The sequence below is a fragment of the Pelodiscus sinensis genome, chromosome 9 (genome assembly GCF_052426305.1).
Source record: "Pelodiscus sinensis isolate ZL-2025 chromosome 9, ASM5242630v1, whole genome shotgun sequence".
NCBI classification, from domain to species: Eukaryota; Metazoa; Chordata; order Testudines; family Trionychidae; genus Pelodiscus; species Pelodiscus sinensis.
This window is the reverse complement of record NC_143060.1, coordinates 62,833,327-62,844,850: the sequence shown is the minus strand read 5'-3', so window position 1 is coordinate 62,844,850 and position 11,524 is coordinate 62,833,327. Positions and strand designations below refer to the sequence as shown.

The window sequence follows — 11,524 nt, the reverse complement described above, 5'->3', positions numbered from 1 at the left end:
TACTCTGGAAAAGTACATCCACATAGCGATGGCTCTCAGGGATATGAAGAGTCCAAGTGTAGACCATCCTAAAGCAGAGAGACACAACTTACCTCAACTAAGCTGGCACTTTCCAGACCAACTCTGATGGCAGGCTTTTCTGACAGAGCCCTCTAGCCGGCAAGAAAGACCAGGACGCCCCTTAGAAGCCGAAGAGGCAGCCTATATGTCCAACACAGTTTCAAGTGTGCTTGGAATTGTTCACCTCCCTGCGGTAGTAGCTGTGCCACGTGCCAGAATGGATAATCTCCCCCATAGGGTTTCCAGATACTTCCACAAAAAATCCCAAACATGGAGGGAAAAAAATTGGTCAAGCAAAAAAAGAACAAAAAAAATCCCAGGAGACCAAACTTGTTGAGAGAGAGAAAGAAAGAAAGAAAAAAAAAGGTCACTGTGCCTTTAAATCCCCACGCTCCCCACTCCCGCCAGAAACGGCTGGGGGAAAATGTCCCCGCCAGCTTCCCGTCCAACAAAAACAGAAAATACCTGACATTTGACATGTCCAGTATTTTCTGGGTTTTTTTTAATGCAATTACCAGACTGTCCAAGCGAAAACTGGACACCTGGCAACCCTACTTCCCCGTGGGCCGGGCTTTGGAGGCAAACAACTGGCCTCATTGGAAGGAGGAGGAGCAGAGCTGGCTGGCTGGCCCTGGCTGTGGCAGACTATGGCAAGGCCTGTGGCAGATTGGAGCCCAGAGCCAGCCCAGAGCAGGCCAGGGAATGAACCCACCTGACTGGACAGACCCAGGAGGGAAGCCAGCGGAAAGGCGTTGGGGGTGGAGGGCGGGAGACATACAGTCAGAGCTGAAGGTCTGACCCCTAACTGGCCCCCCTCCTTACTCCTGGGAGTAACCTCTGAGGAGGGGACAAATGGCAGCTCCCAGGAGTTCATTACGATGCCTGCCTGGCAGAGGAAATGGTGCCCGCTCTCCAGAACACCTTCTCTGCCTCAGTGCTCCGGTGACAATTCATCGGCATCAATACGAGGCCACCCCCTGCCCCGAGAGCGCACGGGGGACAGGCAGAGCCACGGCCAAGACACATCTTTCACCCCTGGACACTCACGCCGACCCCATTGTGTCTGCCCCGCTTGTCGAACCATCTGTCTTGGTGTCGGTCCTTGCCGGAGCCCCGGGACCCAATCCATGGAGGTTGCTCTGTGTGCCGGACCATTTATCTTCTCAGGCGGCTGTGCTGACGGGACTGACACTCCTATTTGTTATCCTGAAAGCAGGGCCTGGGCGCATCTTCCCAGACAGAAAAACAAGGGCTGGGGGCAGGGACGGTGGGGCCCGAAATGGCACGTAGCACCATCCACAAGGCAGATAAAGGAGGAGTAGGAGGCAATGGGAGCAAAAAGAGCTCCAGGTGCCTTGGGGGACGTGCAAGCATGAAGTTGGCATCTGAGTCTTCGGCAAATGGATAAACAAGACAAGAGCCAGGAGCGGCGTGATGTGTCTTTGGCTCAGGATCATCCGCTGCCTTTGCTGAGCCGAGGATCCATGCTCAAAGCAGGGTCCTTGCACTGGTTCTTGGGGTGCCTGGCTTCCAGTCCTGCTCAGGGTCATTCCCACGACCTCAGGACAGTGGCCTTTCAGTGCCCACACGAGACACCCCCACATACACGGGTGAGGCAGCTAAAACGACAACAGAGGGAGTTGGAATAGGATTGGGGGGGTCCTTTCTTCAGGAAGAACGTTGCCTGTAGCCGCCTGCCATCAGTCACAAACGGCGAGCTTCCGCCAGGTTTGGCTGGGACCGACACGACGATTAAAAGTCTAGATGAACAAAACTGACGAAAGGTCTAGAAGACGGGACCGACGAGGGAAGACTGAAAGAACCGGGCTTGTTTCGTTTGGAAAAGAGAAGACTGAGAGGAGACAAGATAGCAGCTTCCAAATACCGAAACGGGCATTAAAAAAGGGAGGGAGAAAAATGGTTTTCCTTGACCTCCGATGATAGGACAAGAAGCAATGGGCTTAAATTGCAGCAAAGGAGGCTAAATGCTGGAATAAATTGCCTAGGGACGTTGTGGGATCTTCATCACTGGCGATAGTTCAAAGCAGGTTGGATAGACATCTATCAGGGATTATCTAGATGGTGCTTGGTCCTGCCGTGAGGGCAGGGGACTGGACTCAATGACCTCTTGAGGTCCCTTCCAGGTCTAGTATTCCATGGCTCTATGACACAAATGATTTCTGAAGGGACGACGGGCGTGAGGCTGTGAAGAGGAAGGCTGGTGTGGGGGGCGGGGAGGAGAAAGCCCTGCGGGGGAGGGACAGGTCCAATTCCTGGCTTTCTGCCCCATCTTCTTCGGTGAGCTTGAGCAAGGCATTTAAACATCTCTGGGCCTCAGTTCCCCACCTGAGATATGGGGATAGCAGGGTGTTCCCCCCCCCCTTGACAGGAGGTTCAACTCATTAATACTCATGAGGTGCTCCGGCAGCTAGCTAGCCGAGGTACTCCCTCAAGGAGTGCCTTTGGCTCTACCGCCGGGGCCGGGGCCGTGCGAGGACAGCACCTCACCCAAAGGAGTCCTCCTGCATTTGTACAGGGCCCGGTGCTGGTCCGGGGAGAGGGGTGCCCTACAGGAACGACCTTTACGACTGGCAGCCACTGGCGAACCTGCGAGTCTCCGTTCGGCAGAGCCGGTCGCTTCGCTCAGGAGAGATGCGGGGGGCTGAGGACCAGCTGCTGCGGGGGACGCTGCCCCGGTAACACTCCCCCTCCCCTGTCTGGCTTTCACCGCCTCCCCCTGTGCGCGCTCACGGCCCCCCCGCAGAGCCCCGTGCGCAGCCCGCTCGCTCCGGAGCCAGCTGCAGCCACGCAGCTGCTGCTCTCGCCAGCCAAGAGCGGTGAAACGGCCAAGGAAGTGCGGCTCGGTGATTCTGCGCCGCTGGGGGAAAGCTCCAGGCTGTGTCAGGAAGGAAAGGTCTGGTCCGGGGGAGGGCGGATGGGGGGGCTCAGCTGAGCCAGCTGCCAGCGTCCGTGCCCACGCCGAAGTCCGGAGAGCCAGAGTGAGGAAAGCAGCTTCACTGAGCCGTGACGTTCCAGTCCAGATGAGCAGGAGGCTTCCCGCCCAGGATGAGGTGGCGACTGGGGGAAAATACCTGTCCAGGGGTGTGTCAGTCCCTCTCAGTGGGAAACGCTCTGCGCTTAACCCTGACAGTGCTGCAGGGATGAGCTGCCTGCCAGCCAGTGGGGCAGGAACTCTCGCAGCCTGAACCGCTCACCAAAGTCCTCTGGATTTCTCTGGGTGATTCCCACAGCCTCACTCACAGGGGCTATACCAGCATAAGCGGGCACGTCTCCGCTGGGTTCTGTGGCACTGCCCCGGGGACCCCCGCACCTCCTCCAGGCCTGCCTGATCTATGCCCACACAGGCAGCAGGGCGGCATAGTACCCGAGGGGGTATTACAGAGCCTGTGTTTTCTTTTTCTGGTGTCCTGTGTGCACTGTCGCTCAGCACAGATGCCAAGGGCGCCTTTCGGAAAGACCTGCCACCTTTGAAAACCTGTCTTTCTACCCAGCCACCTCTCCCTGCTTGGCATTCTTCTCGGGGGTGGACCTGGATTTCCTCACACTCTTCGATTTAATGCTGAGCATCGCCAGGGTGTGACAGAGATACGGCCTCTTCCCCCCTCCCACCACACCAAGATTTGAGCTGGCCCCTGCTAACCGTGGCCTGGCCAAGGCAGTTCTGCCCACAATGACGGGATCGGGGCGAGAGGGGGTGGGAATTGGTGGTTTTTATCTCCTGGGGGGAAATGGTTCCTTCTCTCAAGCTTAAAGATTGCATGTGGCATCCACAGCCTTATACAGACTAACCCTTCATGCCCAGTCGCCACCAATGACGTTGCTCTGTTCCAAGTGGCACGCCCTTATGTGAAGGTGCCACAGGACAGCAGCCCAAATGCATGCAGGACTCAAAGGGCCAGACTTCCCCATCCCATCGACAGGATGTCCATTCTGGACTCATCCCTGAGAGCCAAGCCCCAAAGGAGCCACAGTCTGGACCAGAATCTATGGCTGCACAGCACAGCCCTCGGCAGACACAAAGGCTAATGATAGCGTATAATTTACGCCGATTATTTTCAGGAATAACAGCATTGCGCAAGAGGGGGTTTCTTGCGCCAGAAGGGGCAATGTAGACAGCTCCTTCTGGCCAAGAGCCTCTTCTGCAAAAATGGCAGTTCATTAGGTATGCAAACGAGGCTCGGCCATAGTCCACGCTTAGCCTCATTTGCATATTTCTCGCGCGAGACGCCGCAAGTGTAGACATAGCCCAAGAGGTGAAAGGGGAGGTAACGTGGTAAGCCCAGTGGTCAGCTGGACAACACCAGCCGCGCCAGGCATACCCACGTGTCTTTTTGGAACTGCCTCTGCCAAGCAAGGAACTGCTCACGAAAAGTGTGGGGACCAGCACTTTGCTCCTGGCTCCCACTCTGGGCAGGCTGTTACCCAGCTCTTGTCTCCCCCCAGGACGCCACACCTGGAGCAGAGCCTCTGTGCAGAGTTCATGGATGCGGCCTGGCGCCCTCAAGGGGTTCCCCACGTACCCAGCAGCACTGGAGGAGTCCTGCAAAGCTGGGTGATGGATGACAGGGAAGAACTGCTGGGGATTATAAATATTCATGTTCCAAGTCAGCACGAAACAGAGGCTGCTTTTCTGCAACAGACCATTAAGCCAGGAAAGTGAGTGACCCCGTGAAGCTGCAGGCCACTCCGGAGGCATTGCAGGGAGCTGAATGGACAGAGACGAGGTCTTCACGTCGCCCATTTTTTTAAAACAGATCATTCCAAATTGGCCAGGCTGGGGGAATCTTGCAAGATACAAAAAAGAATCTTAAAAGAACCTTGAGGCCAATGCGAGAATCACAGCCTGGGAATCACAATGCCCGAGTGTAATCGCTCGGCTAGGAGGAGACCACTCAAGAGAGGGGTGTATTGGGGTCTTCAGACCAAATCCAGGCCTGGCACAAGGCTGTTGTGATGTGCACAACCTTCACACAGAGAAGTCAGGCGGAAACACGGAGTACTCCTGCTGGAAGGTATCGGTGTCACATCGCGTGATGGCTTGGGATTCAGACATGAATCCCGAAACAGAAAGACAGAGCAGGCTGCTCCCTCAAACCCAAGAGCACCAATCGCCCCACCTTACGCTAACTGCTGACTGACTCTGACCTCATGCTACCCTACAGAGACCCCTGCCTGCAAGCAGGACCAGGAACACTCTCCCGCACACATTCCTATAGTGATAGCTTGCAGTTCCAACACAGTCCGCAATTCACCACACCTGGGCATCTCCACTGACCTGGGTCCCTGGGGTTTAGGCTCTTTTCCTCCCCTGCACCATCTTGAGCACCTAACAGGTGATTTCAACATGATTCACTTGCAAATCCGCTTTATTCCTCCCATCCCCAACCAGCAAGTTCTCCTTGTACAGTACCCAAACTCTCCCTGGGCTCAGGCGTCCGAGGCTTTGACGCAATGTTTCAGTTATTCAGCCGATGCCCTGGGGACAGAAACAGAACCCAGAGAGGCTAGGCAGAGAGATAACTAGTCCCTAACCCAGGCCTCAGAACAGGTAAGGGAGACCTATAATCATTCCCTCCCACTCAGCTACCCTGCCACGGCGGCTCTTGCGAGGAAGGCTGGGCTAAGCCACGTGGTTAAGACTCAGGAAATCTAGATTCACTTCTCAGTTTGTCCACAGGCTCCCGTGTGACCTTGGGGAAGTCATTATGTCTCCCTGGGCCCCAGTTTCCCCATCTGTAAAATGGGGCAAATGGCCCTTCCGTTGCCTTACTTTTCTATTTAGATGTGTACTCTTCCAGGAGCAGGGATGGTGCCTTCTGATAAGTTTAAAGGCGCCAATCTCCATCAGGCCCTGTTCTCCGCTGGGATCTGCGCTGCTCCGTGGAACCGCTAGTGACCTCCGCCTGGCCTTTGAAGTTGCTGGCTGACAAATCCCAGGCAAACCCATTGTGCAGTCAGCCTGTTGGACTCCCCGCTGTGGGGGAAGGTCACGGAGGCCAAGGCTGGCTGGGATAGGAAGAGGGGGGTTGACTGGAAGGCACAGGCTTGGTAGTCAAGCGTTCTGGGATCGAATCAAGCCTTTCCCCCAGCTTGGCTGTGTCACCTGGGGGCCAGTCACTTGGCTTCCCTCCACCTTTGTGACCCGTCTGGATGGGCGGCTGCAGCTCCCTGTGTCTCTGGGATGGTAGCTCCGGCCATGTTGACCAAAGGGGTTCAGAGGTGAGGCTGGAAGGTGCAGGAAAAGGAGCAAAGCAGCAGCCTGGGTCCCCTTGTGCTGAAGCGCAGCAAGCAGGCGAGGGCTGTGAGAGGAAATCTCCAGAAAGACGACCTTGCCTCGGCGATGGAGCTCCTCCCCCCGCGCTCCTGGCTGGAGAGGGGGTTTCTTCACCTCTTCCTAAGTCTGGCCGAAGCTCAGGAGCCAGGAAGGCCGGGGTCACATGGCCAGAGGCCCTGTGCTCTAGCCCCACAGCCATCCGGGCCCTACAACAGTGTGGACTCCCCTCGCAAAGATAACACAGCCCCAGGCTCCAATATCTTCTTCAGGGAACGGGGGTCTGACATCCCTCCACGCACAGTCCCTCTGGCCTGCCCCACTTCCCAGGGCTCCGCGGGGAAGGAGACGGGGTCCGACTCCCTTTCTGCACGGACAGGGGGAGGGGAATCCAGGCTAGTTCATTATTATTATTACCGTGGCTGATCGTTAAGTTATGCGACTGGCAATCCAATCCCCTGCATCCATCACCACCAGGGCCTGTGGAGAATCCCTCCCAACACAACACTGCACGCTTGGCCAGGGGCGCGTCTTTCTCGGTCTTTCCGCCAAAGCAGCACACACTGGCTGTTCTTGGAGGCAGGCACCACGTCTCCGGGGCACATCAAGGCTTGTGCTCCCCGGTGCCTCCCCACTAGTCAAACGGGAAGGCTGCGAGTTTGCAACGCCCGTGGTGGGGAATGTCGACTCTGGAAAGCCCCCTCCCCCCCCCCACCCACACACACAGAGCTGAGCAAGGGCCTTGACAACGCGAGACCTGCCCAGCACCACAAGGTATTGGTTTGGCAGAGGGCTAGTTGGTGTGAGGAGACACACCCAGGACCTCCCCTTCCCGGCCTTCTGCTCTGCTGAGTGTGCAGGCGCAGCATTACACTGGCCCCTGCTCACAGAAAAACCTGATGAAAGGGGCTCTTGTGGTCACAAAGCCCTCATCTTGCTCTGGCCTGCATTCTGGGAGGACTCCTCCTGGCCAGACAAACCAAGGATGAAAGGCAAAGGGCCAGAGAGCCATGTAGAGAGACTCTGCAGAACTTCTTCTGCATTCTACAGGAAGGCAAAGCGGTGGGTCTGCGTCTCCATGCAGAAGCGGCATTCTAGCCCATAAATCCACCAAGTTATGGGGCCACTAGGTCAAGGCCTGGTTCCCTCTAACAGCCTCTTACAGCTCTGAGCTTGGTCCTCTAGCGATGAGCTGCCTGTTGATTCAAGTCGGTCTTTCTTCTCCTGCCTCTTCTGCAGAGCCCCTCTCCCGGGGCAAGCCCGTGGCAGGGCGTGAAGAAAGAGGGGACCGTGGGGAAGGGGAGATCTGGGCATGGACCTCCCTGCAGGGATCCCGCCCGATCTGGCCTCCACGTAATTCCTTCAAACGGAGCCTTCAGCAAAGAGGGAGCCGGTGGAGCAGTGTGAGGATGAGGGGGCTGCGGGAGCCGTTCTCTGCATATGCAAGAGGCCAGGCAGTAACATTCTGCACCTGGGGAAGCCACAGACACAGCATGATGTAGAAATGGACAGTTGTGTCCCTGCAGCAATCGAGAAGAATCGCCTTGAAGAGTTTCCATTTCTCGAGCAATATTTTTTTGCAGGGGGGGCAGTCATAGTATTGCAGTTTGAGCTGAGCTGGAAGATCACATCCACGTAGCTGGCCCCGCGGAGCTGCCCTGTAGGTCACATGTATTGGTCCCATTTGGGGAGTGGATGCCCTGGGAGCTGCCCTGGTTTAACACAGGCATCTCTTGCCCCGGAAAGCTCTCCTCTTCGAACAGGATCTCTCTGCCTGCCATCTCTGCCTGGGCCCCTCTCTGCCCTCGGGGCAGGCGCTGTGAAGTCGGTTGGCAGCTGATAAAACAACCTGGCAGAGGCATTTATAACAGCAGAAGTGTTTCTGACTTTGCAGTGTGGATGGGAGGGGGGGGGGGAGAGAAGGATTTTCATTCTCTCCCCCTGCCTTTTCCCCAAGCTGTCTCCTTCCCCCGCCCCACACACAGCCTGCCACTGCACTCTGCAGACACCTTGCGGCCAGATGGAGGAAGAGGGATTCAATGGGCACGTGGTGTCTTTATTTTTAGAGTATTTGCCAGGGAGGCCAAGTCCCGCTTGCCTGCATGAAAGAGCGAGGCAGCTCAGCTGTGCAGCTTCCCAGGACCCAAATCCTTTGATCTGCACTGAACTAGGGAACCAGGATTTGGGAGGGGGATGAGGAGGGGTCAATTTCACTTTTTGCCCTGAAACCCCAAAGAATTTCTGTTCCCCCACCGTGGCTGGGTTCTGTTGTCTGATTTCATGCCGTCGAGTATCTTGCCCTTGGAAAACACAGTGGGGCCTGGCCTCCCGGTCTCTTACAGCAGCTCCTTTGCTAGCGCTATGCCTGTTTGCACTAGCGCACGCTCAAGCTCTCTCAGTCATTCAGGGGGAAAGGCGGGAGTAGTGGGAGGCAAAGAACAAGACAAGAAACTCGGGTTGGATTTTCGCAGAGAGACTTGCTGACCTATTTCAGTCACTTGCCTCTCTGTGAGGAAGATCTAAGAGCTACCTGAAGCAGCCAATGAAGTGCAGGTGCTTGCTGGCCGCCCTAGTCTCCCCCAAAGCATCCTTCCCTTGCTTAGCATCCCACGCGAGCGACCACGGGGGCGAGGTAATATCCGTTATCAGGCCAGCTTCTCTTGGAGAGACACACTTCTGAGCATGCCCAGGGCTTGAGCATGCACAGGGCTTAAGAAAACGCAGCTCGAAAGCATGGGCAGTGGGTAAAGGCAGGGCTGGGGAGGCAAGACCTGAGCCCCATCCTGAGCCCCGCCCCTTCTGGCAAGGCCCCGCCCCCATGGGAGCCAAACCACCTCTCTGCCCTCCATACACACACACACACACACACAACGGCGAAGTGAGACAACGCGCCACCCACCCCAGCACGGGAGGGCAGGCAGGCACATGGCCACAGCCTCCCTGGCCCCAAAAAAAGGGGGGGGAGGGAGAAGAGACCAAAGTTGTCGAGAAAAAAAAAAGACACTACGCTTTTAAATGGCCCCACGCTCCTTACTTCCCCTCCCCCACCAGACGCAGCAGGAGAAAATTGTCCCTGCTGGGTTTCCGTCCGAGGGAAACAGGACATATCAGACATTTCACATGTCCGGTATTTTCTGTTTTTTTTACTGGACCCGAATAACAGAGAGTCCAGGTGAAAACCGGACACCTGGCAACCCTACGTTGACGCCCCTGCCAGAAAACTCAGCCTAATAAGGATACTTGCCCCAGATGCATCCCTCCCCAGCAACGACATGGGTTGCAAAGGGGCAAAGTTCCATTTCTCCTACAGAAAAAGAGTGTCCCAGGATGAAAGAAGGGTCCTTTGTCCACCAAGCTGCTTGCCTTGGCCTGATACCGGACACCATGGTCCTAGCAGCCATGGGGCACCAGCAAGAATCCTCAGAATGGAAATTCATCACTGAGGCCACATGCTGGGTGTTTATCACTTGTTTGCAATACCACGGGGAAGATCTGAGCTAAGAGCCAATAGCTGCCCTTACAGGGAATAAGACAGGCTAACAACGTGCATGGGCCTTATAACCCCATTGAGACTTCCCTCCTCCCCCAAGGCCATAGGAGACAACTTTCTGTTCATACACAGGCTCAGATTGCAGCCTGGACTCTCAGACCCTGGGCCGCTGCCCAACAAGCCAGGAAGTCTACGCTGCAGTGAGACAGCTTGGAGTCTGCACGGGCCAGCGATGGGTTTTTAACTGCAGCCTGTTGGACAGATTCCAGATTCCCTGCTCTGGGATGCCGTGCATTTCCCCTCGGTAGCTGGGAACGGTCTGACAAGCCTGCCAGCCTAGATGGGCCCCTGCTCTCACCCACTCGGGCAGCTGCTTAGGGAGACATTTAGGGCTGCACCACCAGCCTCGTTGACCGGCAATGCTTTGGAAAATCCCACCACCCCGTTCCTAACACACTTTCACTACCAGAGTCACCCATCACCTCCCACCAGGTTCCCAGGCTGCACTAGTGCTCTGGGGTCTCCTCCAGGCAATCCATCCCCTGGGGCCTGCACTTATGGGGCAAGCAGCCAGACAGCAGCTCCTGCGATCAGGATGGGGGCAGAGTCTTACCCTGACTGTGACCCCAGAAAGAGAGAGGAGAGCAGAGGAAATGCCGGCTGCTCTTCTCCACTCCCTGAGGAAGCGGGGTTTGCCCATGAAAGCTCATGATACTGCTAGGGCTGTCAAGCAATTAAAATTAATCGTGATTAATCACGGGATTAAAAATATTAATCATGATTAATGGTGTGATTAATCGTGCTGTTAAACAATAAGAAGAATACAACCCCCTGCGCGCCAACTCAGTGCCCTTACCTCTCCCACAGAGCCAGGCAGACCGAGCCCCGCTGCTCTAACCAGTGCTCCTGCCCCCCCCCCAGAACCAGCCACCCCCCTGCTCTAACCCAATGCCCCACGCCTACTGTAGAACCAGGGACATAACCTAGCGGGGAGGAGGGTAATGTGGTGACTCTGTAGGAGGAGCCCCCACCCCCCACACACACACACAGGATCAGCCCTGGGTCTCACCAGAGCCACTGCGGCCATGCACTTTTCCCGCCAGGCGCTGGGGCACATGCACAGAGCGGCCGGGAACGGTCCAGGCGCACGGCTCTGAACATTTCATTTGACAGGCACATGACACACCTCCACCCCGATCCGTCTGCAGGGCAAAATCCCAGGCATTTTAAAAAGCCGGCCATATGGAGATTTAACAAGTGAAAACAAGGACGTGTCCAGGGAAAAACGGATGTCTGCCTAGATTAACATATGTTAATTTTTTTTATTGCATTAATTCTTTCCTGCATTAATTGGAGGCATTAACGCACATTAATTGACAGCCCTAGAAACTATATATATTTGTTATTCTCTAGAGCTACATCTATACCGCACTGTAATCCGGAATAAACTACGCAATTTGAGCTACACAAACTGCGTATCTTATTGCAATCGTATTTCCGAATCATTTATTTCATCATTTGGCACTGTCAGCACCACATTTAGAAATAACCTGTGATTCCAAAACATCCCTCACTCCTCGTGCAATGAGGTTTTTACCGGGATGTCGGAATAGCGAGCCCGAACTAACGAGGTTGCTGTTAAGGCATCGGATAGCTATTTTGGGATACCCTGGTATTCCGAA

At 55.6% G+C, this 11,524-nt stretch overlaps 1 non-coding gene across 1 annotated transcript; it reads left to right on the top strand.

Annotated features, from left to right (window-relative positions):
- Positions 1–9,772: 9,772 nt before the first annotated feature.
- LOC149523954 (Nuclear RNase P) lies at positions 9,773–9,940 on the top strand. The gene has a single exon (XR_016350322.1).
- The last annotated feature ends 1,584 nt before the right edge of the window (positions 9,941–11,524 follow it).